The sequence below is a fragment of the Camelus ferus genome, chromosome 11 (assembly GCF_009834535.1).
Source record: "Camelus ferus isolate YT-003-E chromosome 11, BCGSAC_Cfer_1.0, whole genome shotgun sequence".
NCBI classification, from domain to species: domain Eukaryota; kingdom Metazoa; phylum Chordata; class Mammalia; order Artiodactyla; family Camelidae; genus Camelus; species Camelus ferus.
In genome coordinates, this window is record NC_045706.1 from 14,603,743 (window position 1) to 14,631,228 (window position 27,486).

General features: G+C 40.4%; 1 protein-coding gene and 1 non-coding gene across 3 annotated transcripts in view; one reads left to right on the plus strand and one right to left on the minus strand.

Moving 5' to 3' along the window:
• Nucleotides 1-27,486, plus strand: part of ABLIM1 (actin binding LIM protein 1) — a 282,491-nt gene that overhangs the window by 46,801 nt on the left and 208,204 nt on the right. The window lies entirely within an intron of this gene.
• TRNAG-ACC lies at nt 19,041-19,112 on the minus strand. Its single transcript has one exon. It is a non-coding gene; the product is annotated as a tRNA-Gly (tRNA).

Here is a 27,486-nt window from a genome sequence, read left to right on the forward strand (position 1 = left end):
TGGTGACATTAGTCACAAGGATGTCGGCCCTCCAGAGTTCCCAAGTCTTTTTCAAGTGCAGCTTTCAACTTAGGATCCCAGAATCACTGGCTTCTTCCAGTGCTGGTGGTCGACAGCCCACTTCTGAATGGCTGTGTTTGGCCGGGAAGGCAGAAGTGCCATAGGAGAAAACGTCCTCGGGTCCACGTCCAAAACCATCCACTCTGGGCTCAACTGGATTAGCTGTCTGATCTGCAGCAAGCCACTCGGCCTCAGTGAACTTTAATTTTCTCATCTATAAAATGAGAAGTGAAGTCCGAGGTCCCAAATGGATGACTTCCCTGTTCTAAATGAAGTTAATTTCAAAACCAGCTCCAACCCTGTGATTAATAAACAGGAAGAGAAAGCATTTGATCCCAGGCTACACAGCATAGGAAGGCCACTTCAGAGAATGCTCTTTGGGGAGGCATGTTCTATAAAGTAAAATGTTTGTGAGGGCTGATTAATGTATATGTATTTATTGAGGTGACCCTCTAGGCATTTCTGGGAGACAATTTTCAAGTCCAAGTCGGTGTGTGGACCCTGTACATGCAGTGCCGTTCCAGCACTGAATGCTGTTAACACAGAGTTTCCCATTTTTGTCTCATTTGAGCCCCTTTTCAGCTGTCACTTGACCCATTGTGTGTATTTTTCAAGCAGGGAGACGCAATGTTCCCTGCAATAGTGATATTTATCACTTAACGCTATTTGCACTTAGAGAAAGATGGGTGTGAATTCCTCACTTATTTATTATTCTTTTATTGAAAGGAGTGAAGTTTTCTGAAAAGCTGCCCCTTGAAGGGAAACAGTCCTGTTGAATGAAGCTGGTTGATTGAAACGGGAAGCAAGTAAAAACTCCCTGAAAGTTCTTTCGTGTTACCAAAAAAAGACTAACACAAATTAAAAGGCTGTACTTTAAGCAAATGCCAGTGGAGGAAATGTGGGGTTAGAAGCTTTGTAATCCCCCTCATTGGGTAAGAAAAACTTTGAGGGCTGGCTTCTTGACAATGCCTGTTTTTTATTTTCCCTTTCCCTTCATCTTGCACTTCGTTTTTCTTTCTCTTGGATGTGTAGTCTATTGCCAGATCTTATTATTGTGTACTTAAAAACCACCATCCCTTGGGGACATGGCTCCCTTGTCCCTTCATAAAAGAATAACAATTTTAGAACACCCCCCCCCAAATGCAGGGATGTTAGTGGGATCTCAGGCATTCCATCCAAAGGAGATTATCTTGTATTATTTCCAGAACAGAAACCTACTCTTCTGCCATCCATGGCGAGTAACACCTGTGCCCCAGAAAGAGCCAGCGCAGTAGGAATTGGCTTCCTCCTTCCCAGGCATTTTCTTATCCCAGTGTCCCCTCATCTACTCTGCTCTTCCTTGTTAAATCCTGAGTCAAGTATCAGAGCACTCTGTCAGGTGTGTCACGGAAATAACGGGGTGAGGAGACGTGTACTTCATGAGCAGATGGAACTGTAAGGAAGGGAGGCAATCCATTGCCCTCGGGTTTGATGTGGTCTAAGTAAGAAGTACCCATATAAAATCACTGACAGTTTTGTTGAGCAGGTTCAACTTTGCCCTAAAAAACTCCAAATATTCCTGTCATAGACCAACTGCACCAGGTTGTTCCACGTATCACTAAAATTTTCCACTAGTGGCATCAGAGTGCGAGCTGTCATCTACTTAGCTTTTATCCACTTAGCATGGGTGAGCATGGGTGTCTCAACCATATGGTGACAATGACGTGGAAAGCCCAAACCAAGAAAGCCAGCACGACACTGGGGAGCCTGGCGGCAAACAGAAGGTTGCCTCGGTTAAGTGTGGCCAGCCTGATGGAGTGTGGCCCATAACAGGCTGCAGTCTTTTTGTTTTAAAATTTCCTATCTTAGGCATTTATTATGGTGATTCAAAAACCATCTTATACCTCTACACTGTCATTTTTAGATCTTATGAAGGAACTGCTATAACTTTTAATTATAGCATGAATCTATTTGGTGATGAAAGCGTCTTCCCTCTCATTCTGAAGGATGCACTGAAAATCTTCCCGACGTTCCTTGGCCTCCACTCCCTCTACCTTTGCTCTGCTCTGTGCTCCAGGCTCACCTCTACAGCTGCAACCGTGGCTCCCTTGACTTGCAGTTGGATCCAGCCTATGGCGGCCTCTGGCAGGAGTTGCTTGCAGTTGGATCCAGCCTATGGGGGCCTCTGGCAGGAGATCTGAGAGTGGGAGGAGGATGTGGTGGGGGTACTTATTCCCCTGACCCCTTCCCTGCCAGGTCGCCATTGGCTCTCTCCCCTCTGGTATGGGCCATAGCTCCTGTCAGGCAGCCCTCTCCGTTCAGATTCCAGCACCTGCTCCACCCCGAGCACCTGTAGGCTTAGGCGTAGTGACACCTCTCTCCACCATCGCTGGCCTCGTGTGGTGCAAGCTGCTTGTAGGTTTACCTAAACCTTCCCAGACCTTTATAAATATCCCCTTTGTTCAGCTCTTTTCAAATGACCCAGTTTGAATGTTCCATCTGTTTCCTGCCAAGACCCTGCAGATATACAAGTCTGGCACGAGGGCTGGCCTTTCCTGGTCCCAAGAGTGGTACGTGTGACTGTGAGATGCGGGTCTGTCATAAGCTTTACACGTGACTTCTTCAATGGTTTCAACATTCTCATCATGTAAATTGAACATCGAAAGACAGGGAACATACCCAGTTCCTATAAAAAGCCATCATATAGCAACAGAGGAACTCATAGTAAGTTGAAGTGGGATGACTGCCAACAAGATAAGCAGCAAAAGAAAATTTTGCAAAACTCTAGTGAAACCGAATTTCTAATGGGGGGCTGGATAGCAGTGTCCATTGCCTTGCTTGTAACAACCAGAAATAAGATGACTTCTGTCACTGTTGTTCTTGTGACAGGTAAAAATTCACTTGTGACAGGTGAATATATGGTGAATATATGTCTTGTGACAGAAAGAGACACCTTTCAGGGACTACAGACCCTACGGTGGAATAAGAATAGCTTAAATATTACCATAATCATCGACTGGCCTTTTCAGACTGACTCATGCACAGGTGTGAGCTTACAGGTTATCTTTAAGTGGCGCACATCAGAATGTCTTTACAACTCTGAGGAATGAGTGAAAGATGAGCAGATGTTTCAGAGGCTCACCTTTTCTAGCGAAACAGTGGAATTCAAACACATAGCATGCAAATATGGACCCATGTATTTCTTTCTGGAGAGAGAAGTGTGTAGTCTGTCAAGTCTGCTTGTTAGTACAATTCTGATAGATTCCTGAGACACACTGAGTCAGTCCACCTCTACATCTGTTGGGCAGTTGAACCTGTGAGAGGAGTAGCTGGGAAGTTTGGTGGACACCCCTGACCTGGGTAAACATGGCAGTTCTTGCCCAAGTAAATGTGTGTGTGTGTGCGTGTGTATGTGTAGTTATTTTTGCTAATTAGGGGGAGATCCAGGTTTAATGGAGCCTGGAGATTATATTATTTGAGGAACCCTTTTTAGGTAAAATAATTTAAAAATTATGAATAGAAAATTAGGTATAAAGGTGAATGTTTATTTAGGAAGAGGGAAAAAACCACAAGAAATGTCAAATTTCTTTTTTTAGAAGTGACAACTATCAGATGTCCTACAATACAGAGCAACAAGCAGTTATGTAATGAACATGTCATGACATTCCTTTCTAATACTTCTCCCCCTACATTTTGGATGGCATATTCTTTGATTGCCTCTTCACATGACAACAATTTTGTAATTTTCCCTATATGGAGAAAAGAAAAATATGTTTATCTTTCTTTTAGCATAGTTTATTAAAATTTATTTTTAGTGTTGCTAGCTGGAATACATAAAAAAAGCAATTTCATGCACAATTATACTCACTGCTATAGTTTTGGGTCTATAAATACCAGAATTTTGGTAATTTTGACTCCATAGGGTGCCATTATATCTGTTTCATTACTAAGTGTATTTATGGTAGGAGAGAACTTTGGTTTTGACTACATGTTGATAAGGACTGAATCTTCTGCTTCTGATTTTATATGTCTGATGGAAGATTTTTTTCCATAGACCTTTGTACAGTTTAAACCTTGTGTCTCTTCTAGTGCCCACATAATACTTGTGCTGGATGCTATGGGACACATTCTTATCACATGACCTCTGGTCTCCAATCTTCATGTCATGACACTGAGTCAGCATTGTAAGCAGGAGGAGTGTTTCTGGAAGTCATTTTTACATTGCAGTCATAGCTAGCAATAATGTAATAATACACAGAGGTGACCATGAACCCCATAAATATGTTCTGCAAAACCCCAAACGAAATGTATTCCTGACTTGACTTCTCCTCAGCCAGATTCTTAAAATATACCCTGTGCCCCTTCAATACTGACCTAGAAGTGAGGAGGTTTAACATGGAAAAAGATCGTCTTGAAAGATCCTGATTAAAGTATCTTTGGGTGTGTGCGTGTGTCTTTATGTGTGCTTACAAATTTTTTGGACATACGACCTTGTGAAAATTATTAGGGCTCCTCCCAGGACTTTGAAAGGGTCCCTGCAAATCAGAGTCCTTGAAGCTTCAGTATCATTAGCTTCGTGATAAATCTTCTTCTGTTAATTATATTGGAAAGTTTGTCTGCTGCCTCACTCAAGCATTAAGACATGACCCTGGATTTTATTATTAACTAGATTTGGCTTTTAGGATAGGTAGGTCTTATTACTTCATTTCCTTCTTTCCTTCCTTCCTTCCTTCCTTCCTCCCTCTTTCCCTTCCTCCATCAAATGTAGGGGAGATTAAGTACTTCTTTTTTTAATTACTTGATTTATTTTTCTTTTATTCTCTCTTTCTCTCCTTTTTTTTTTTTTTTGCATTCTCTCCACTTTTTTCTTCTACCCTCTCTTGACCTCCTCATTCACCAAAAATACACTGTTTATTTTCACATGTGTCACTGCTGCCTCCAGTTACCAGTCCCATGTAGTTTTGGGGTCCCATAAAAGGAGGGTCTCTCAGTGTCGCCTCGTGCTTGGCAAGGAGACATTTGTGGCAGAGAGAACCTGGGGAGAGGACTTGATAGGTAGGCAGAAGCACTTTCAAGGAAATACTGTCTGTTTTTGCACCAAGAGGCTTTGTGATGGCTTCAGAGGGTGTCACTGCTTCACTGTCACAGGACAGCCCTGGACTGGTGCCTGTTGGGGTGGTTTCAGAATATGCCAGGAGCTGGATCACTTTATCTAGAGTTAGCTCTATGCATTCTACCCTTGCTGTCCTTCTCATGCTGGTTCCTTTTTAAAAAAATGCCCTTTCCCTTATGGCTAAGGAAGGCTTTAATGTTTCCCATCATCAAGACTGTTGAGTTGTACATGTTTTGTCTGCATCACCACATGTGAACAAATAAAAGACCTGCAACCAAAAATAGTGATTAGCAAAAGAGCTTAGTAAAACACTGAGAACTCTGTTGGTAATAAGTTTCCAATGACTAGTATTCAAGAAGTCCAGGGCATTGATAGTTTAGTAAATTTGTCATTAAAAACCAAACCAAACCATAACTGGAGAACTTTGGGATATTATGGTCCCTAACTGCACTGTCCACGTGGCTACTGAGCACTTGTTGAAGGGGCAGTATGTATTTTGATGTATTGGGTCAAATAAAATAATTGTAATAATTAATTTCACCTGTTTCCCTTTACTTTTTTAATGTGGTTACTAGAAAAATTTAAATGACATATGTGGCTCATATTATATTTCTACTGACAGTGCTGGTCTCTCATAGGCCATTCTCTGTGTGTGAAAGTCTATTACTGGTGCCTTATAGGGTTACTGGAAGTCAGGGAGAGGTTGTTTTGGGAAGAGAACTGTTTTCCCAGAGAACTGGGAAGGGCTTTTGTTTTATTTTTATTCAGTTGAACAAAATTCTGAAACATAATGAATCAAAGTAGCAGGCCATTCTCTTTACAGTAAACGGGAATTAGTGCAGTGGAATCCCTTGGGGAATGTAACAAGTTAAACAGCAGAACACGTTCTCTGCTTTTAGCAAAACGTGTTCCCCAAAGGTTGTCTCTTATAATCCTACTTCTGCCCATCATGACTGAGCAACCGCCTTGGATGTCTTTAGCCTCAGGCTTCATCACATTGGTATCTGGAGAGAGAAATAGTTCTCTCTCCTCCTTTAGACGACAAGCCATTCTTGGTACACTCCTCCAGGAGAAAAACTAGATGGGATTTGTACTGCCTATGGTTTGTGCCTGCAGCATATTGGAATGTGCATTGATTTGTCAACTTTGGTGCCATCATTACCTGTGAACAGTTTTCAGAATAACTCATCATTTAGGATTTATTTATTGACAAAGGCACCCCCAAAACCCTGGCCATCAGTTGGTGACTGAGCTGGTACTGAGGCTGCTAATACAATATAGTTTATGTAACTTGGATGATAGAATGAATCTTGGAAAGAGAAAAGGAAAAAATCTTCACTAGAAAGGAGGCTTGTGTTTAAATCAATCCATCTCCCAAAGACTCCCTAATCCTTTGAACTTTGCTGTACTTACTTGTTATGTAGTTAGTTTTCCTCCTTATCTGATTATATGTTAATATTTTGTACATAGTAAGTTCTCAGCAGATTCTGGTTGATTGTCAGATTTTGAGGGTGACATGGAGAAGGAGGGTAGTCTTGTACTTATGAATCAGGTTTGAAGGTTTGAATTTGACTTAGTGATTTTTAAATGGATCCAGGCCTTTCTGATAAGAATGATGACTGCCATATATCAGAGGTTTCAGGGTAAACTTGACCTATTGGCTATTTGTCTTGGGAAATAACCCAGTGAAATATGTTAACAAACAATTGGATCCATACCCGCACCCACTACCCACAGCTCTATGTTTGCACTGCTGTCTTTTGCACATAAAACAAAATATTTCCTGAAATTTAAACTTTTTGCTATGATTTCTGGTGTTGTGGCTACCTGCATCAATTGCAGTGATATCTTAAATAACTGTCTTTGGAAGATACAGTGGCTTCATTTTCCTGCCCATTTTTGCTCTATCATGGCACTAACTTTATAGAGATTCCTTTTGTTTTGTGCCTATCTTGGTGCCCAGCCTTTCTTACCAAGGCTCTGAGTGAATTTTTGTGGAATGAATGACTTCTTACATTTTTTCTCTGTCAGTCTCCCACGTTTGCTTATCCCCAAACCATGTCCAGTTCCCTTTTCCTTCCCTCTTATTCATCAGATTCCACTTCTGGAAAAAAAAAAGTTTTTCAGAATATTTCCTCCAGTTTCAACTATTCAAAGTCTTTGCCTTACCCTCCTAATTTATACTCTGCCCAATGGCGACCCATGGCCTTAGGGACCATGAACATCAACACTCACTTTGGGATACAGGATGATGTCTAGCAGGTACACTTGTTGGATTTGTATCCCAATCTCAAGTCCATTTATTTGTCAATAAATCATATTTATTTTATTTTTATAGTTTATATCATTTTAAAACACAGCTCAGGCTGGTTGGTTATAGTCAAGTCAGAATTCTGCCTGCTGTTTTGTTTTCGCATTTTAAAAAATCCCTGTGCTCTTGCCTAGAAGTCCTAAGCATGCACACACATATCCCTGAATCTGCAATGGTGTTAGTACATTTCTGCCCAGAGGTCATGGCTTGAATCAGATACTTCTCAGCTGATTTTGAGCTGATTCTGCACGTGTTTAGTTTAAGAACTAGACTTGACACTAATAAAACAAAAAAGAGAAGTCATACTTTTATTTCTTACTACCTCATTTGTTTTGGTACTTCATATTATTTAAAGAACTTCAGTGAGCTTAGAAATTTTTGGCACAATTACCCAATCCTTTGAAAAAGTCTTAAGACCGGTATACGTGAAAGGAATTATAAAGCAGCTTTTCCACTTCAACTGATGAACTATTCATGAATTTGTCTTTGAGAATCAGAATTCACTGCAATTGGACTTGATTCCTTATTAGGGTCAATGATCCACTAAATCGTTACCCTTGGAAACAATCTGTGGATTCTCTTTGTGGAAATAGCCTATAACAAAGTGTACTTTCACATTCCCAGGCATGCCAGAAAGAAAGAAAAAAAAAAAACTGGACCCCACTCGAGGAGGGAGAGACTGATTTGCCCTGCCCATTAAATTAATCTTTTTTACTCCTCAAAATAACTAAAGGTAGGCTTTGCCTGTGAATCACTTTATTGAAAATGGTATGAAAAATAAACGAGCTATAACCAATTTAAGGGAAGCTTGAAACCTGGCATTAGGAAATCTCTGCCAATATGTACTGCACATCCTAAATTCTAGTTCAGTAGCTCGCCAAAGCAGATTTACAGGTAATTCCCATGTATGAAGATATTCGACTGAGAAGATCCATCAGTTACCTTTTTTTTTTTTTTTTGAATAATGGAGGTACTAGGGATTGAACCCAGGATCTTGTACATGCTAAGCATGGGCTCTACCACTGAGCTATTTCCTTACCCTCCCCATATGTTTCTTTTTTATTGTTTATGTAGTAATAATTTAAGCTCTTGTTAGGAGAGATGGAGTGTGTATGGTAGAGAGAGACCAAAAGGAAGGAGGAAGAAAGGGGAAAGAGAGGGAGAGAGAAAGAGAAACAGACACACACACAGAGAAAAAGAAATTGTTCAAACACTGAGTAACTAGAAAAGCCAAACCACAGAAATGCCAAGTAAATTACAGGTGGCAGATGGCAGCCCGAATTTAGACATAGAGTCTCACAGGCATAGAGAATCCATATTATTCAGAAGTCGGTCCTTGCTGCTCTAACCATATTGAGAAGAAGTTGTTTGTGTTTCCTGGGAGTGTAAATCAAATTCTTTTTTTCCTGGCATTCCTGGGCATGGAAGTGTACACTTTACTTACTATTTCTACAAAGAAACTCCATGAATTTCTCTTAGGACAAAGATTTAGTGGGTTCACTGACTCTAAAAAGGAGTCAAGCTCATTCTAGTGAGAAGGCCTGAAGGTCCCATGTGAGAAGTGGTTCTCAAGAAGAGTGTGGTGGTGGGCCATGCCCTCAGCCCATGTTTGGAACCTCTGAGCTCTGTTCAAATGAGTGAATTGATAAACTATTTTACTTAAATATCTTATTCTCACAGTACATAGCATAAACTAAGACCAAATTTCAACCAGCACTTATCGAATATGTGACATGTAAAGCACAGAGCAGGTACTTTGGAGGCAAGGAAGATGACTCAACCCAAACGGCTTGGGTGTTTCTGATGGCAGTGTCCTTGTGGTCTTTAAGAGCATGAGCTTGAAAGACAGACAGTGTGTCCTGGGATCCTCTTGCTGCCACTGTAGATGATGGGACCTTCAGGGAAGTTGTTTCATCTTTATCAGGCTTTGGCTTCTCATCTGTAAAATGGGTACAATGATACCTACCACTTCTTCCACCACGACTGAAAACATAGACCTGTTGGAAGACACACATAAAGACAGGCAATCCTAGAATGCAGTTGTGCTATAATTGAGGTTAAATAAATGGCTGTAGTGCAGAGGGTAGTGATGAATTTAGGCTGGGCTTAGAAGGAACAGCTTCACGAGAGAAGTGGTCTTTGAGCTGAGTGTTGAAGGCAAGTAAAATTCTTTTGATCACTGGGTGGAGAGTATGTCTGTGACAGGTTATGAAGGGCATTCCAGTCCAAAGGAACATAGATAATTTTGTTTATTTATTTCCAAGGTTGTAAACTCAAAGTACCATATTTCACAAAGGCTATTCCATGCATCATAACCGTTATGTTTCACCCAGTATATACTACATATAGTAGAATTTTCCTATTAGTGTTTACAAACATCTAAATTACTTTAAATATTTCTGAAATTCATGTATTTAAAAGCAATAGTGGTATCTGATATAATTTCTATTAAAAATCAACAAATGAAATAAATATTTAAATATTATTATTTTTAAGAAAGAATGATTTGAGAGTTTCTGAATGCCTTGTGAGAGTATATTTTAATTGGTGGAGTTGACTTATTCATATAAACACTTCTAGTGATACTGAGTGTTATGCCATTTTTAAGTATTTTTATTCTTACTCATATGTTGTTTGATGTACAATCAGAACAGATCTTTGGTTAAAGATAAGAAACATAAAAAATGTTGATGATAAAATACAAGTGAGTCATTTTTATCATTAGCATGTTTTTAATTCTGCAAACTCTTATTCTCAAGTTGACCTTTACCACACTCATAAGATTCACTCATCTAAATAAACTTTTATAGTCATTGGAATATCTATGGTATTTCAAAGCCAATGTTTTAAAAAAGATAATGTATTAATGATTATCTGCAATTTGTCTTTTTGGTTATTAGCAATAGAGATTTTCCTCACTTATAACGTGGTATTTAGAGAGAAAAGCTTGGAAATGGCAGACTGAAATCTTATTTTTTTAGCTGAACAATTCCCCCCCCCCCAAAAAAAAGAATAAAAGTAATAAAAATCAGCCAGTCCAATGTTTAAGCTTAAATATTAGAATTCTAAGCATCTATCTGATTATGTTGCCATAATACAAAGTTAAATGTCAGTGTACATTTTTTCCTTGGCGTGTGTTTGAGCATTTCTATAATAAAAGGTAAAAAATATAGTATAAAGTACTTCACATATCCATCACCTAGTTTCAACAATACTCTGCCATTCTTGTTTTATCTAAACTTCCACTCCCTCTGTTATTTGTGACAGTTACTTTTTTAAAGGCATAATTGGCATACACTGAAATGTACAAATCTTAGCTATATAATCTTACAAATGAATATATCCACATAACTCATATTTCTATCACAGTATTGAACATTTCCACACCCCCAAGTAGTCCCTTGTTTCCCTTGTCAGTGAATTCCCTTACCCTCAGGCAACCATAGTTCTAAATAGATTTGCCTGTCCCAGAACTTCATATGAAGGATTTGTATTCTTTGTGTGTAAAGCTTCTTTTGCTCAGCATAAGGTCTGTGTGATTCATCCATGACTTTGTGTCTAGAAGTAGTTTGTTCCTTTTTATGGCTGAGTAGTATTCCATTGTATAGCTATACCACAATTTGTTTCTTTATACTATTGATGGACATTTGACTTATTTATAATTTTTTGCTAACATGACTAAATCTGCTATGAAAATAGTTGGAAAAATCTTTTTGTAGATTTGTGTTTTCATTCCTTTTGGATAAACATATAGATGTGGAATTGCTAGGACAAAGGGGAGCTGTATGTTTGATTTTATAAGAAAATGCCAAACCTTTTCCCGAAGTTGTTGTACCATGTTATATTCCCACTAGCAACATATTAGAGTTTCTGCTGTTTCATATCCTCATGAACATTTAGCATTTTGTTTTGGTAGAGTGGGATTCTATTGTGATTTTAGTTTACATTTTCCTGGTGGCTAATTATTTAGTGGGTGTTTGCATACCTTTCTTTGTGAAGTGGCTGTTCCAAGTCTTTTTTAACTCTACTTTTATATTGTGTTGTTTGTCTTCTTACTGAATTGCAGGGCTTTCTAAAAATATATTCTGGATACAAGTTCTTTGTCTACTTTATATTTTGCAAAGTTTTTCCCAGCCTGAGATTGGCCTCTTTATTTTCTTAATAGTCTCTTTTAATGAACGGAAATTTGACTTTCAATGAAGTTTATCGTTTTTTATGGTTTGTGTTTCTTGTATCCTATGTGTTCAAGAAATCTTTGCCTGATCCTAGGGAACAAAAGTATTCTGTGTATACTTCTAGAAGCTTTATAGGTTTAGATTTTAAGTCTGTGATCCATCTCAAAATAATTTTTATGTGTACTGTGAGGGAGGGGTTGAGGTTCATTTTTATCCCACGTGGATATCCAGATGTTCCAGTTGTCGAAAAGTCTCCTTTACTGATTGAATTGGGTTGGGACCTTTATAGAAAATTGACTGATCATGTAAGTGTGGATCTCTTTCTGCAATTTCTATTCCATTTCATTGATCAATTTGTCTTTCAGTATGTCAGTATCACACTGTCTCGATTACTGTCGCTTTATAGAAGGTCTTTTTAAATCATACGAGTCTTCCATCTTTTTTTTTTCCAGGATTGTTTTGGTATTCCTAGGCTCTTCTGTTCCCATGTCTCTTTTAAAATCAGTTTGCCAATTTCTATTTAAAAACACCTGCTGTGAATATTTTTGAGGTTACAGTGAATCCATAAATTAATTTCAAAGAAATGAATATCTTAATGTGGAATCTTAAAATCCATAGACATATGTACATCTCCATTTATTTAGATTTTCTTTAATTTATCTCAGCAACTATTTGTAGCGTTTCATGCAGAGCAGCCTTTTTCAATGAAGTATCACAATAGAATTACCCCTAATGCCCTAATGCATTCTTCATACATAGTAAATTAACTTACTGCTTATGCATCTAGAAATGTATTAGGTATCACTTATATGTGGAGTCTAAAAAAAAAGGTCAAACTCATAGAAACAGTGAATAGAGTAGTAGTTGCCGGGGGTGTGGGAAATTGGGAGAGGTAGGTAAAAAGGTATAAATTTTCAGTTACAAGATGGATAAGTTCTAAGGATATAATGTATAGCATGGTGACTGTAGCTGGTAATAATGTATTGTATAAATGAAATTTACTAAGAGAGTAGATGTTAACATACACACACAAACAGGTAACTGAGGTGATGGACGGATTAATTAACTTGAGGGTGGGAATTTTTTCACAGTGTGTATGTATGTCAAATCATCATGTTATACACTTTAAATATCTTACAATTTTATTTCTCAGTTATACCTCAGTAAAGCTGGAAAAAGAAATGTAGTAGAATTAAGAATTAAGCTTGGTAGAGTAAAGAATATAATCACCAAGATAAATCTTTTGCTTAATTTTGGCCTGGAACTGGGCAACAGCTTGCAATGCTATAGAACAGTATCACGAGCAGCATGTTGACATCAGTTCAGCCAAGGTATAAAACAGTTGCATCACCGCAAGGATCCCTTGTGTTGCATGTTTATAGCAGATATAACTGTTTTTTGTTTGTTTTTTTTTTACTTCTGGTGGTTACTACCATAATTCTAAATAATGTATTTGCATTTCTCTTAACAATGTCTTTTAACTAGTAACTTTATTACTCATTTTCAGAGTTTTATTGGTTTTAAATCTACCAGTGGTTGTCTTTATAACTCCAAATAACATACTGCTATAATTTATCTGATTTTAGATAATACCTCCTGACTCCCTATCACGTGAAAGAAGGAAATATCACCCCTTACCTCACTTTTCTTCTCCTGCCCTCTTCTCCTCTATACCTTACTTTTACATTGTCAAGGTTTCTAATATTGTAATTCTTCTTACTTTTAAGCTTTCTTCTTTATTATAGGTTGATCTTTAGATCTGAAAACCAATAGAAAGCATTTATAATGTTAAAATTATTTAAATATTCTTTTTTCTTTAATGTTCTTAATTGCAGAAACAGGTATGTGATTGGACCTGCTGAGGAGGAGTTATTTGGGGGCACTAATTCTGTTTGCTCTAAGAGAATGTTCAAGCATTATCAAAGCATCATCATCAAAGGGCCCTTTTCTAAAAACCTTTTTTGTTGTTGTTCAAAATTATGTTACTTTTTAGTTTACTTCATAGTTGCACCATGATTTTCTTATACAGATTTTTAGTTTATGTAAAGCTTTTAATTCCAATTCTTTTTTTTTTTTTTTGCTAAGAAAAATGAATATATTAATAGCATCACTAAGATCTTCCATCCTCTTAATCATACTAACTTGAATGAAATCTGCTTTCTCAAAGATGTTTTCTTGGAACCCTCGGGCCATGTTCTAACCATGTTTCTAGATCTGTTGCATAGCTGTCATTGTGGGATTCCACCACCCTCCAAACACCACCACCATTTTATTCTTAACTAATTCTACATTTTCTTGGAATCTATAGTTTTATATTTGAGGATCCGGTTTTCTTCTTCTGTTTGAGTCGACCTTCAAGTAACTTTTTTTCAGTAAAGGTGCATGAGAGGTAAATAGAATCCTTGCATATCAGAAAATGTCTTATTTTACCCACATGCTTGATTGACCTGGTACAGATATCCAGATTCAAGGCTATGTTTTCCTTAAATATTGGAAGGCTTTGTTCCACTGTCTTCTGAAATCTGGAATGTGTCAAGTCTGACGGCACCTTCAGCCCTTTTCCTTTCTTGGTGACTGGATTTGGTCTCTGATAGCGTTGGGGATCTTCTCTGTAGCTTCAGAAGTCCGGAATTCCACCAGGATATGCCTTGCTGTTTGTCTTTTTTCTTCATCCTACTCAGCACCTGGTTTGCCCTTTTGACATGAAGACCCGTGTCTTTCTTTAGGTCTGGGGCATTCTCTTTTATTATTTTCTCCCCTCTCCTCTGTCCACTCTTTCTGAGACTCCTAACAAATGGAATCTGGACATCCTCCATCTCAGTTCTTCTTTCGTAGTTTCCATCTCTTTTTAATTTTGTTCTACCTTCCTGGAGGTCTCCTTGACATTTTCTTCTGGCCTGCCTATTGAATTTCTTTTTATTTTCATAATTATTTTTAATTTCCCCAAGTCCCTTTTTCTCTGATTGCTCCATTAATCATTTCCCATTTTTATTTCATGGATACATAGTCTTTTGAGATACCTTATAGGATATGGATTGAATTTGAATTTTTATGTGGATCCTCTTCTGTTGTATGAATTTTTTTTTCTATTGTTTAGAATCATGTGTTTATATTTTCACCTTGGTCCCTATTGTGCTGGGTTTTTTCCCTAAATGCCTAGTGATTCTTAGTTGTTTCTTTATATGTGTTAATAAATTAATAGGGAGATTAATAAGGAAATTTCTATTTGGGAGATTAATTTTTCCTTCTGTTTTCTAACTAGTGTAATTTTCCTCTATAGCTACATTGTTCTGCATGTACAAGAGGTCTCTAAAATATAATCTCCAATACAGTTAATAACATGTTAATCTAAAATACGTTTTATTTTAAAGCCCTTATCTATCATATGCCAATGGCAAAATAACCTTATAAAATCCCAAGGAAGATTATGGAGTTTCCTATTAATATGAAAAGGTTTTGAGATCAAAGTTCAAAAATTCATGATGTTAGGAATAGCTGAATTACTAAAATCGAAAATTAGGGCAATCTAATTAATGAGGTTTATTCGACTAAATGATACGTGGGTTTTCATTTTACTAGCAAATAGCACTCTCCCTTGAGTCTCGCTCTGTCCCTGTGGCATCATGGTTTAGATGCCCGTGAGCACATGCCATCTAATTCGTCGTTAGAAGCCGTTTGCACATACCCTGTGTGAAGCCGGCACCCCCGACGTGGTCCCTCTGTGCTGGTTTTCCCCCTTCCTACTCGCTGACATTTGCTGGTGCTGCCATGGGGTGCTTAGGGGGCCGGCCCGGGGCTGGCTCTCGCCCCCTGGATGCCCTGCTGCACAGGACAGCTGCCTGGGGAGCCCAGTGCCAGCTCCCAGGACTCACGCACCTCATCACTCTGGAGCAAGGGCCTCAGGGCATGAGAGGCCTTGCAGGCTGCCAGATTCCGCTTCTTCTTTCCGGGTCGTACATTTTAGTAGTGATTGTTCGTGCCTCTGACTCAGACTGTTTTAGAAGTGCCATTTAAATTTGCCAAAAAACTCACTTCAGAGTGGCCTCACCTGAACCCGTGATGAATGGGGGCAGGGAGGACGCTAGGCTGCCTTGGTCTACAGGGAGGCAGAGGATGGTTTTCCTCTGATCCCATAGACCGGAAAGGGTCTGATCTGGAACCCTGTTTTCTTCCTTCTCCCTCTAGAATGCTCTGGGTCGTGGGTCTGAGAGATTCGGATTATTGCAAATTCTTGCTCTTATTGAACCCATACTGGATGAGAAGGCCTCACACAGCCCTAGGGTTTAGTGACAGTGGGGGAAAGATCCACTCAGCATCTGCTATGCGTTAAATTGTGTCCTCCCCAAATGCGTATGTTGAAGCCCTACACCCCCGCCAAGGACCTCAGATGTAAGTGTATTTGAGATAGGGCCTTTAAAGAGGTAATTAAATTAAAATGAGGTCATTAGGGTGGGCCCTCATCTGATATGACTGGTGTCCTTACAAGAAGAGGAGTTTTGGACACATAAGAGTGTCAGGAGACATGTGCACGTACAGAGGGCTGACTGTGTGGAGACACAGTGAGAAAGTGGCCGTCGGCAAGCCAAGGAAAGAGGCCTCAGAAGCCAGATCTGCCAACACCTTGACCTCGGGCTTCCAGCCTCCAGAACCGTGAGAAAAAACATTCTGTTGTTTAAGGCACCCCAGTCTGTCATATTTTGTGTGACAGCTCTCACCGACGAACACAGAATCTTTCATCAACAAATCCTGATTCATTCCCTGCTGCCCTCAGGGACAGAGGAAGAAGGCAGTCATTGGGGCCTGGGTATGTAGCCCAGATGGTTTGATTGAAAAAGCTGTGTCTTTGACTGTAAGACACTGGTGCTATCAAGGAACGATTTTGACTAATCTTGCTGAGTTCTAAACTCTTTCGGTATCAAACTTCGATGGAGAGCTAGTGAGGGAAATCAGAGAGATGGTAATTAGGAGAATTTCACAGGAGTGCAAGAATAATATTGTGTAGGATGTTAGCTGTGATATGCCGATAAGGGCCAGTTGTCACAAGCAATGGCAAGAAAAATCAGGAAGTTCTGGTTTGCCAGAGAATCTGACACCCCAATAAGTTCTTGACTTCAGAGCTTAAAACTTTAAGTCCCTTGGTTTGGTTGTGCAGAACTTCATGAGTGGAAATCTTTATTTTCATTTTCTATGTTCCTCCACCCCCTGCCCATCTCTTCAAAGCCTCACATTATCGCTGGCATTTCTAGCAGCAGAATTCTTTCATTTGAAAAATTTGAATCCTGATGGACCTAGTTCTGCCCTAAGTCTCAGGTTTTTCACTCTACCTCATTCATTCACCTCTCCGTTCTCAGTTATCTTCACTTAAAAAGAGAGATAATTACTGCTCCCGACCTCACAGAGATAGGATTTCGATGCTGGAGGCATTCATTTTGAGAAAGAGAGTAGACTTCAGAAAGGACTTTTTTCCCATTCCCCTTGGATGTGCGAAAGTGATGTAGCCTCTCTGAGCCTCAGAGTTTTTGTTTTTCATCTTAAATTAGCAGGGCTCTTGCTTCTTTCCTGCCCCTGGCCTCTCAATCTAGTACTTTTAAAATGTTAAGAATAAGAGGAAGGATAAGGCCACCCCTGCACTTGCAAGCCTGCCCTGTAGGGCTGTGGGCAGTTCCAGGAAAAGCTGTTGGAGGCAGACGTGAGCAGGTTCACGGGAGGGCGGGGTGGGCAGGGGCCGGGTTCGTTAGGAGCGGTGCCCACAGCAGTCTGGAGAAAGTGCTCACGCTGGAGCACATTGCTCAGATCCCGGGGTTGGTCGTAACCCTGCCTTGGCCACTCACTTATTCTGGAACCGGGAACGAGTCACTAACTCTCACTGGTCTTCGTTTTCCTCCTTTCTAAAATGAAAGGGTTGGACAGGAGAGGAACTGTTCAAAGCGTGTGTGTGTTTTTAGCTCTGGAACCCTTTCTTCAAATAAAGGCTCAACTGGAAGCCCAGAAAGAAAAAAAAAGAGCTGAAATTTCTCTGGTAAAATCTGGGGTGGAGCACAGAGTCAGCCCTTCTCCTCTAATTCCTCACTAATCCCTGAGAAGCCTTATTATTCTGTGTATGAGCTTGAAGACAACCGGACTAGATGATCTGCAGGCTCCCTCTAGCTTTCTGTCCCCGTGTGCTCAGAGGGGTAGAGCCTGGAGTATCAGAAGGTGGGGGAGAAGTGTTTGACTGCTAAGGGCAGTTTTGTTCTTGACCCCAGTAGTTGGTTATTAGGAACCCTAAAAGGTTAGCAAGGCATCCTCTGTGTTGACTTATTTTGAAAGGTTTAAATGCATATTGTTGTTGTTTGGGTTTTTTTTTTTTTTTTTTTTTTTGCTCTATCATTAAACATACCTTAAACTAGACTTATCCTCTTGAATGTGGAACAGAGTCAAAGATTTTTATTTTGGTTTGTTTTCTGACTTTTGACTAGGTTTATAAAGGTTTGATGTATATATGCGGACCAGCCCAACTGCCTTTGCTAAAGTAAACAGATGATCTTGGAAAAGATGAAAGTTGAAAGCAGGCAGACACAAACCATTAAGATTTTCAAAAGTCAGGAGGAAAGTCTTTGGAATGATTAGTTTGCATGAGACGGTAAATAAATGGTTGCTTTCATTAAAGACTAGATAGAACGTTTTAATGTCAGTGAACTGTTAACTAGGCAGGGTGATGCAGAATGTTAAATTAAATGTAAAGTTTCCCACATTACACTGGAGAGGTGAATCAGGGTCAGTGGTTTGAAGTAGCACTCTCATTCTCATTAAAATGTGGTGTATTTCTCTTCCCACCAATTTTGAATAAAGATTCCAAACAGAATGCAGCTTCCAAGCTGACTGTTAGTGGTACACACTGAATGAAAGATACAGGTGAGGTAGAATGATGGAGTAACATTTCTAGGGCAAGTATATGTTTTCTAGGTGTTTATTCTATTTTCCTACCCTTTAATAACACAAAATTCCATATAAAATATAACCTGCTGTGTATAGCACAGTCAGTAAATATCCTCCTTCCTTCTCGAGGGGTGAAGCTATGTGTGGGATCACATATGACCATATGTCACTTGTGAGCCAAAGGGTAATTAATGTGGAAATAACAAAAATTCAGACTATAGTAAATTGTGATTTAACTTAATCTTTGATCCTCTTATAATGACAGAAAGGTAGACTCTCCTCATTCTGCAGTAATTTTCTCCTTTTAGACTTCATCATGGCAACTTTTTCAAAGCACAGAAAAGTTGGAATCTCCCAGTTTATTTGTGTCAAATGAATCACTAAGGAGAAATACCTGTTGTTTTTGCAGGGAGTACAGAATACTTTTTAATCCCCCCCAGCCTAGCCAAGCTATTATTGATTTTTTACTTAGTTAGGTTTATAACGGAGGTACTGGGGATTGAACCCAGAACCTCATGCATGGTAAGCAGCAGCTCTACCACTGAGCTATACCCTCTCCCCAGCCCTCTCTACTTGAAGAGGTTCTCACAAATAACAGCATTGATATGATTAATTGCAGCTGTGGATTCTCTCGGCAGAGCGACGTGGGATGTTGAGACTGAGCCATCTGATCACATCTCACTCTAGCACAGTGATGAACACATACAGACCTGGGTTCAAGTTCCTGCTCCGCTGACTGTGAGCTGTGACTCTGAGAGAAAGCACTTTCTCTCTAGGCTTCATCTCATCTGTTAAAGAGGGAATAATAACACCTTTCTTCCAAGTACTTACCTTCTGAGGTTGTTAGGAGGAAAAATTGAGAGATGAATGTAAGAAATGCTTGTCTTAGTCCCTGGGACAGAATAACTGTTAGCCCCACTTTGGGGTGGTGGCCGCAGATGTCAGGGGCAGCATCAAGCATTGATTAGGGTACTCGAGAGGTCAGGTGTCAGACTCCCAGGTACCAGCCACCCCATTTCCATCCAGCGTACTGTTTGATGTGGGGAGTCCAGTTTCTGTATGCTGGGGATTTCATCTCAAATCCTTTCTGATGAATAGTGGACAAAAAAAAAGGGGGGGGGGAAGAAAAGGGAAAAAGAAAAAGAGAAGGAAAGAAAGAAAAGAAAAAGAATTGATAGAAAATATGGGTGGGCCCTGTTATCTCACCTCTTCTGATGTAGATAGAGCAGATATTATTGGCCCATTTTACAGATTTAGAAGTCAGTTTGGTGAATTAGCAATAGGGACACGTCAAGAAGTTGGGTCTAGTAAGTGCTGGAAGGCAGTTCCAACCAGAACATGAGATACTTTTCTACATAGTGAGCATGAGGTTTGGGGAGCAGTCTGCTATGATGGTTGTCCCCTCCCTGCAGCCTTTGCACCTTTGCAGAGACAAATACTACCCATCAGCTAGAAGTCTCTTTGAGGAAATTAATTCAGGAGACTCCCATGAAAACAGGGTGTGACTCAGAAAAATGACTTTTTCTATGTCAATAATAAGAACCCCACCCCTCCCAAAACAGACTTCAGCATTCAGACTTTTTGCAAATGGCATTAGCAGCCTTGGATATATTTTTATTTTTTATACTGCTAAACTCATGGGTCACCCCATCACTATTTTAGGCATAGACGTGGCTTAGGCATCCTCCCTGATTTAATGATTTTCCCTGAGCTGTTTAATATTCTTGAGGGAGTTTTAGCATCCTGGGCATGGTCTCTGATTCAGACTGCTTGTGTCCAAGTCCCAGCTGCATCTCTCGTTAGTGGAGTGACCTTGGGCAATTTCTGTAACTTCTCTCTGTTTCAGTTGCCTCATCTTTCAGACGGAGACGATCATGTTCCCTGCCTTAGAGGGTTATAAGAAATCAATGAGAGCATCTTTGTTTAATACCTGCAGAGAGTGAGCCATTGGTAAATGTGAGCTGTGAATGATCATGAGGCTGATCTATTTGCAGTTTATGAAACTGAGGTATATAGTGAGCATATGTAGTAGGCGTTGATATTTTCTTAGTAAAGTCCATGAAATATCATTGCCAGCCACAAAAATAATGACATGGGATCCACTTGGAAATCATCAGCAGAAACCAGGTCTCAAAGCACAGAGCTAGCTGTGTGCCTTCAAGACCGTATCTGGATGAAACCACCATCAGAGAGCTTTCTGTTTCAGTGGGTGGTGAACTGCAAGTTCTTTTAGTTCTTGAAATTGTTCTTTCCCGTGGGGTCATGTAGCTGAGCTTGGGTCGGGGGCAATTATCTGGGCTTAGATTGAATGTCCCTGGAACACAAGTTCAAGGGAAATGATAAATCAGTGCGAAACTCTTTTTCCCTGTGCCTTTCTACTTAGGGTCTAGAGGGGTCTTCTTCTTTATTGAATATGACCTTTTGAGAAATCTAGTTTCCATCTTTCCCAATAGAATCGTTTTTCTTATGGAATCAAATTTGCTTCAAGTTTCTGTCTCCTCTGCGTAGTTTAAAGATGAGGCCAGGGCCCTGTGCATGTTTTGTTATTAATATCTGCTATTTTTCACTCTTAGCTCTGTCATAAATTACATTACGGTAGGCATCATTTCCTAGGCTCGGTCTTTTAACATAATCTGCTGTGCTGTTTGCCTAGGAACACACAGCATCTCTGTTACCAGGTTAGCATCACTGGGGACCATACCCGACTGGCAAACAGAGCCCGGCACTGTGGTCTATCATAGCCGTCCAAACATCAGAACCGAATGTTGCCAGTCAGCATTCTCTTCCCTCATACATTTTGTGTGGCCTTGCCAATCCTATATGCCTCTGGTTTGAAGATTTCTCATCTTTGACACTATGAAGTAAATTGTCTACAAATTCCCTTCTAGCCCTCTCCTTCCTTGGAGCTATGTTTCCAAACCCTGTGTTGCGGTCAGTTAAAACAGGTGTTTCCAAGCCCTATGTTGTGGTCAGTTAATATTCGTGCTGGAGTTGGGTGTTCTCTGGTCCAGTAAATTTAGGAAATGCTTCTTACCTCATTCTCCTCTTAAAAGAGTTACAAGGCACACATGCTTATTAATGTCTCTGAGAAGTCCATGGTTAAGAAACCTGTTTAACAATGTTAATGAAGCATTTCTCAAATATAGGTGAATATGCAATGTAAGGCATTTTTAATTTACTAATCTTGCTGTCAGTCAGTCGCTTTCCTAGGAAGACCTTTGAGGAGCATCATTTGGGAAAGACTTCTCCCCCAGCTTCCTCAGGTGACTGAGTGATGTAAGATCAGCAACGCATAGCAGTATCTCTGAGTTCAGAATGACAGTGTAGGAACACCACTGCCACTGAACTGGAAGACGGTCATGAATTTTAAACAGTTTTAAAGCAATTGCTTTATGGATTCCAGTAAATTGCTGGAGTATCTCTGGTTCAACGAACAGAAGTCAAATTCGGAGGACCATGACTAGGAAAGGGACTACTTTATTGGCTAACTGTTCAAAAAGTCGAAGTTTCCACTTTGGATCGTGCCCCCACCCCCTCTCCGGGCTGTCCTGCCTTACAAAAGGCAAGGAGCCCATGCAAGGTACTTTAAAACTAGAATCCTGTTTTAGCCCCAGGAAATAGCTCCAGCCCTACACGTGGTTTTTCCTTCCCCAAGGTGGCTGGCACACGGAGAGCCCATATCCCTTTCATTTAAGAACAGTGAGGGATTATAACCTGAGGTTTCAAGGGAGTAGGAAAAACCAGCTTCCATTACAATTGAAATGAGGACTAACCAAAAAAAAAAAAAAATGCAATTTAAGACTTTTGTTCCATCCTTATGGTAAGAATCCCAAGACACTAACAAAAAAACATTAGGGCTAAACTCTGAAGTCACTGCCATGAGAATCCTGAGCATGAGGTGTCATCGGAAGGCTTCAGTAAGTGCGACTGGCCTCTTGGCAGCAGCTAACGTATGACAGCTCTGCAAATGCCAAGCATTTTATCAACGAGTGGTCCAGTTGTGATCCTTTGTCTGGCGCCTGGTGCTTCGGCCAAGTCAGGAGGACGTTATCAGGGGCACAGAGTTCCAGGCGGTGGCTGGACTCGAGGAAGGGAGGGGAGGGCAACTCAGGAATGTGACTGTCTCCTGAGCCATTTCAAAACGAAACAGCCACCTAGATGGAGAAAACAGTAACCTGGGAATGTTCAGTTCATCAAGCTTTAAATTTAAACAATGTGATCATGTAGTCTTTCCTTTTGATGGGTAGATCATGGGTCTTATACCGAATTAATATCTCAGAATGGGTGTTGGTGCTTCTGTCTTTAATGCAGGAATTAAATGATCTACCCTCACACTTAAAAACAATTGTGGCAATTTCCTTCTACGTCTTAGCCTGTAAATGCCTATCTAACTCTGGGGTTATTTGTCCTAAGTGTCTTTTCCCATTTAAACTGTGTCTTCATAACGTTTCCAATTTGCAAAAGCCCTGGTGTTCAAAATTCACTGGGAGAAAAGTTGGTCTGTGGGTGATGGGTAATCCAACCCAGCATCAGGGCATTAACTGACCCCTGGAAAAAAGTGCTTCTTTCCCGAGCCTTTCTGGATGAGGCCACTGTTTTCCGACAGCCTGCACCTAATATAAAAAGGCTTGGAGTCCATGGCGGGTCTCAGAGCAGCGTTGTCAGGGAACAACATCCAGAGCCATGATGAGCAGCCAGGCTGATAGTAAAAGGAGCCTCCCCTAGTTGGAGTATTTTTGTTAAATCCTAGTTAAAAAAAAAAAAAAACCCTAAAAGCCCATCTGGCGAGATGATAATTCATTAAGTGAAAAGAGGAGGCAGAAGGCTGGGGAAGATCGACCCTTTTCTTTCTTTGTCTCCTGTGTTTGAGTTATTGTGCAATCACAGTGATCAAAATCTGGATTCCAAATCGTGCCAGAGTGGAGGAAAACCCATGGGACATGCTGGGCGTGTTTTAATAGTGTCTTCCCAGAAAGGACAGTTTTCTGCAGCTGTGACATCGTGAACTGATGTGTTGGTCAGAGTGGTCTTCAGAATTGGTGGGAGGCAGAGTAGGGAGGATCAGGGGATGAGAACTCTGTCCTGGAGGAAGGAGCTGGAATCGTGCAGGGAAGCTCCTCATTCTTCCTGAGCTGGCGATGACACACCCTCTGGGTGGCACACCCCAGCCCACAGACTCGTGGGAGGAGAGCCAGGGCCCAGGCCTTTCCTTTGAGGAGTGGATGCGGTCCCTCTGTGTACCAGCCATGTCGGGAGGAAAGGCTGCAGTCTTAGGGCTTTGTGCACGTTGATGACCTGGGAACTGACTGAGCTCATGGACCCTCACCACATCCTCAAAGACAACCAAGGTTTGACTGTCCGTTTTGTCAACTCGGCATATGTGCTGTTTGGGTAGACTGTGTTTAAAGATGAGAAGAGATGCAGGGACTTTTCCATTGGTTAAAATAGTTGTATGCTTACAATATGAGCCATCTATGTGCATAATGGGTTTGTATAAGATGCATATGCTCTATATTAACATGTTTCTAGATATCATTAATGTAATGGAATTTAAAAATGGATATGATGGTTTTGTAGCAGGAATCCAACTCAAATTGAATTTAGGTAGGTTGGTCTATTGGAGCACTTTAAAAGGAGTCCTCAGTGACTGTGGGCAAACATCTGTGACCCCATTTCTGCTCCCCGTGCCCTTTTCCTTTCATCCCCCATTTCTCTGACAGTACCTTTGTGTTCACATAGCTTTGAGATGAATTCTTTCATCCTCCTACATTATGATGTAGATTTTGTCTCCATAGATCAGCACACTAGGTACTTTGTTTGAGTTAAGGATGCCGCCCCTAGAATGCTCCCCCTACAGTTAGGCTGTATGGCAGAGTTTGTTCCCGGTGAGGCTGAGTTCCCAGCTTACCCTGCTCAGCATCCCCAGGGACAGACAGCCAACGCCACAGCCTCAGAGGCATCCCAACGCGATCCTGCTGGCTGCTGTGCTGAAACCAGCAAACCGCATCGATTCATGCTAGTTCTTTTGATACGAGACTCCTTAAGATAAGCGATTGTAACTTATTTTGGTTTCTGGAGAGTAGGCTAGCAGGTAATTCCATGCAAGGCAGATACGCTTTGTACTCTCCTACCTTCACTTTGGAATGCTCTGCTCTTCTCAGTTTACCAGAACTTCCAGTGAGTCTGAGTTTGCCTTCCCACCTAGGTCCTGGAGGATGGGGAGCCAAGGCGTGCTGCACTTCACATGTGCACACTTGTTGAAAGATACAAGGGAAGTGAATGTTGGCACACTCTGTAACTGATGAATAATTCATGGTGGCTTTCTGTGCCGTAAGATTTTCTCCTGTAGAGGAACATTATTTTGAAAGACAATGCTGATTGAAAAATCTGGAAATGTGGCTTCATATTTTTTTAAACCAATCTATCATTAACATTTACGGGACAGGCAAAAATTGACAAACATCAGAATGATTAAATTTAAAGCTGACACTGTCCCCGTGTGGGCAGTAAGCCAAAAACTGAGCCTCAACTTTTCCCTCCCCTGTTCTCTCTAAAGTGTAACATCACCTGATGTTTACAAAAGGCCCCTGGATTCTTTGACGCTCTCTGGGCGTTCCTTGAAGATAGAATCTGAATTTTAATAATAACATTGTACATATTAATTAGTATGAATACACTACTGATATTTAGAGTTGGAAACTATGATTCAAGGGGTCTTAGAGATAAAACTAGACTATCTCAAGATTTCTATATGTCTCTCTCTGAATAAATTTGAAGCCCTCTGGTTTCCTTGCATTGTAACAAGGGTGGATTTTAGTTTTGATTTCCAGGAAAGATAGGGCAGGTTTTGGAATATCTTAATGACAGAGAGACTGTAAGTTAACACAGTAAGTCTATCTGATTATATTTTTTAGTGGTCAAACTGGAAAGAAAAATTCTTTCAAAAGAATTTCATTTCTTTTCTCCATTTTTTTTTTACTAGTCCCCTCCTTTCCACTCCATGGCATATTTTTTAATGTATTTGGAGTCTTTCCGCTTGGCTGCCAGCTGGAATCTACAGAGAGTGTATCCCGAGAACACTCAACAGTTGACTTGAATCTCAGTCATAAGTAAATTGGAAGCTGGTAAATTATTCTGAGACCTAAAAACAGGCACACCTTATGTTTGTGACATAAGGGGTTTCACGACTCTGCATTGTTTTAAAGTATTCTCCATAGGGAGTATTGAAAATATAGGGAATATTGACAATATATTTTAATGACCTTTTTTTTTAAAAAAAGAAAAAAAGAAGGGCTGTGTAATAAACAAGTTTGACCATGCTTAAATTTGGTGTCTTTACTGGTAGCTGGGTCCCCAGTGCTTTAAAGCAACCACATTTTCACCTGTTCATCCATTCCTCCTTAATGAGTGCATCACCCTGTCCTTCTCTCCTGACACACCCTTTTATTTTTGTTTTGTTTTGTTTTGTTTAACCGAGGTACTAGGGATTGAGCCCAGGACCTCATGCACACTAAGCATGCGCTCTACCACTGAGCTATATCTGTCCCCCCAATCTTGGCACACCTTGAAAGCATTAACTAGTTAGATGACTTTGATATGGCGATTTACCATCTTCTGCTCTAAAGCATGTGCTTAGAGCTAGAGTTTGCATACAATTAATAGTAATTTAGACACATGAGCTACCCAGCCTTCTATTTTATGTGAAAATCTGACTTCTGACACGTACTCCATCCTTAACACACCTAAAGATTGGGGTGGTGGTCAGGATATTAAATCGGGCTATTGAGGTTTAACAAGACATGACTAAATGCCGTTCATTTCCAAAGAGGGGGAAGAAAGGCAGTGTGCTGATTGGCATTCCTGTTAGGTTCCATGTGAGGGAATGGAATGCCGGGCAGGTTTTTCTGCTTTGAGAGGCAGTCACAGCTGCCCTTACGCATGAGCTCTGTCAAGGTCGGTGACCAGTAGGTCAGTTAGAGCATGGCACTGCCAGAGGCGTGCCTGAGCCGGGGAGCAGGCCGCAGAAGCACTGAGTACTGGGTTTGCGTAAGACAGTCAACAACAGAACAGCAGAACGGGCCTTGAGAACCGCTGTCTGAGTCTCGCCTCCCCCTAGTCTCCTTCACAGGCTCCCCAGGCTTGTGACCACACTGCGTTCCTTGAAGATCTTAATAGAATAGAAACGTCCTGAGCCTGGTATTGCTCTTCTGTATAATCTTCTTCTTTATAACACTTTGCATGGGAACCAGACCTCATGTGAACTGAAGTGGTGCAGAGAATTAGAGGATGAAGTGGGGTACACAGTGTTCTTGGAAGAAGGTCAGTGGAGTGGTATTATTTTGGGAGAAGCACATCTCTTGACTATTTTACCTGGTTTAAATGGTCTGTTCTGGTTATTTTTCATGTACAATGTGTTGCTGGCTATGTGAACACTCAAATGTACATGCAGATTCATGGATTTAATTAGTCATTTCACTTTTGAGTCTCTTCGCCTCACTCATGTCTTTATTTACTTTTGTAACTTTAAAGGCACTCTCACTGTAATATTTTGTCTCTAATTAGTAGCTTCATCAGGGAGGGTCTGTTGATGCGTCACAGAGCTCCCCAGATTTGGCGTTAGAACAGCTCATTAACATCATTTATTGTCATTAATTTAGTCAGTATTTTTCTTTCAGCAGGTGGCAGGCTCTGTGCTAGGTACTATTCAGAATAAATCTCTGTCATTTTGAATCTGTGATCTTGGAAGGACCATTGGCATGTATGTGCCAAAGATGTGCTGAGCACCTAACCAACATGAGAAATTAGTGAGGACCTGGGCCAGATGAAGAATACCAGTATTGGACTATAAGATGTAAGAAGATGTGGTCACCTAGGGAATGAAAATTGGTGCAGCTGCTATGAAAAACAGTATGAAGGTTTCTTTAAAAATT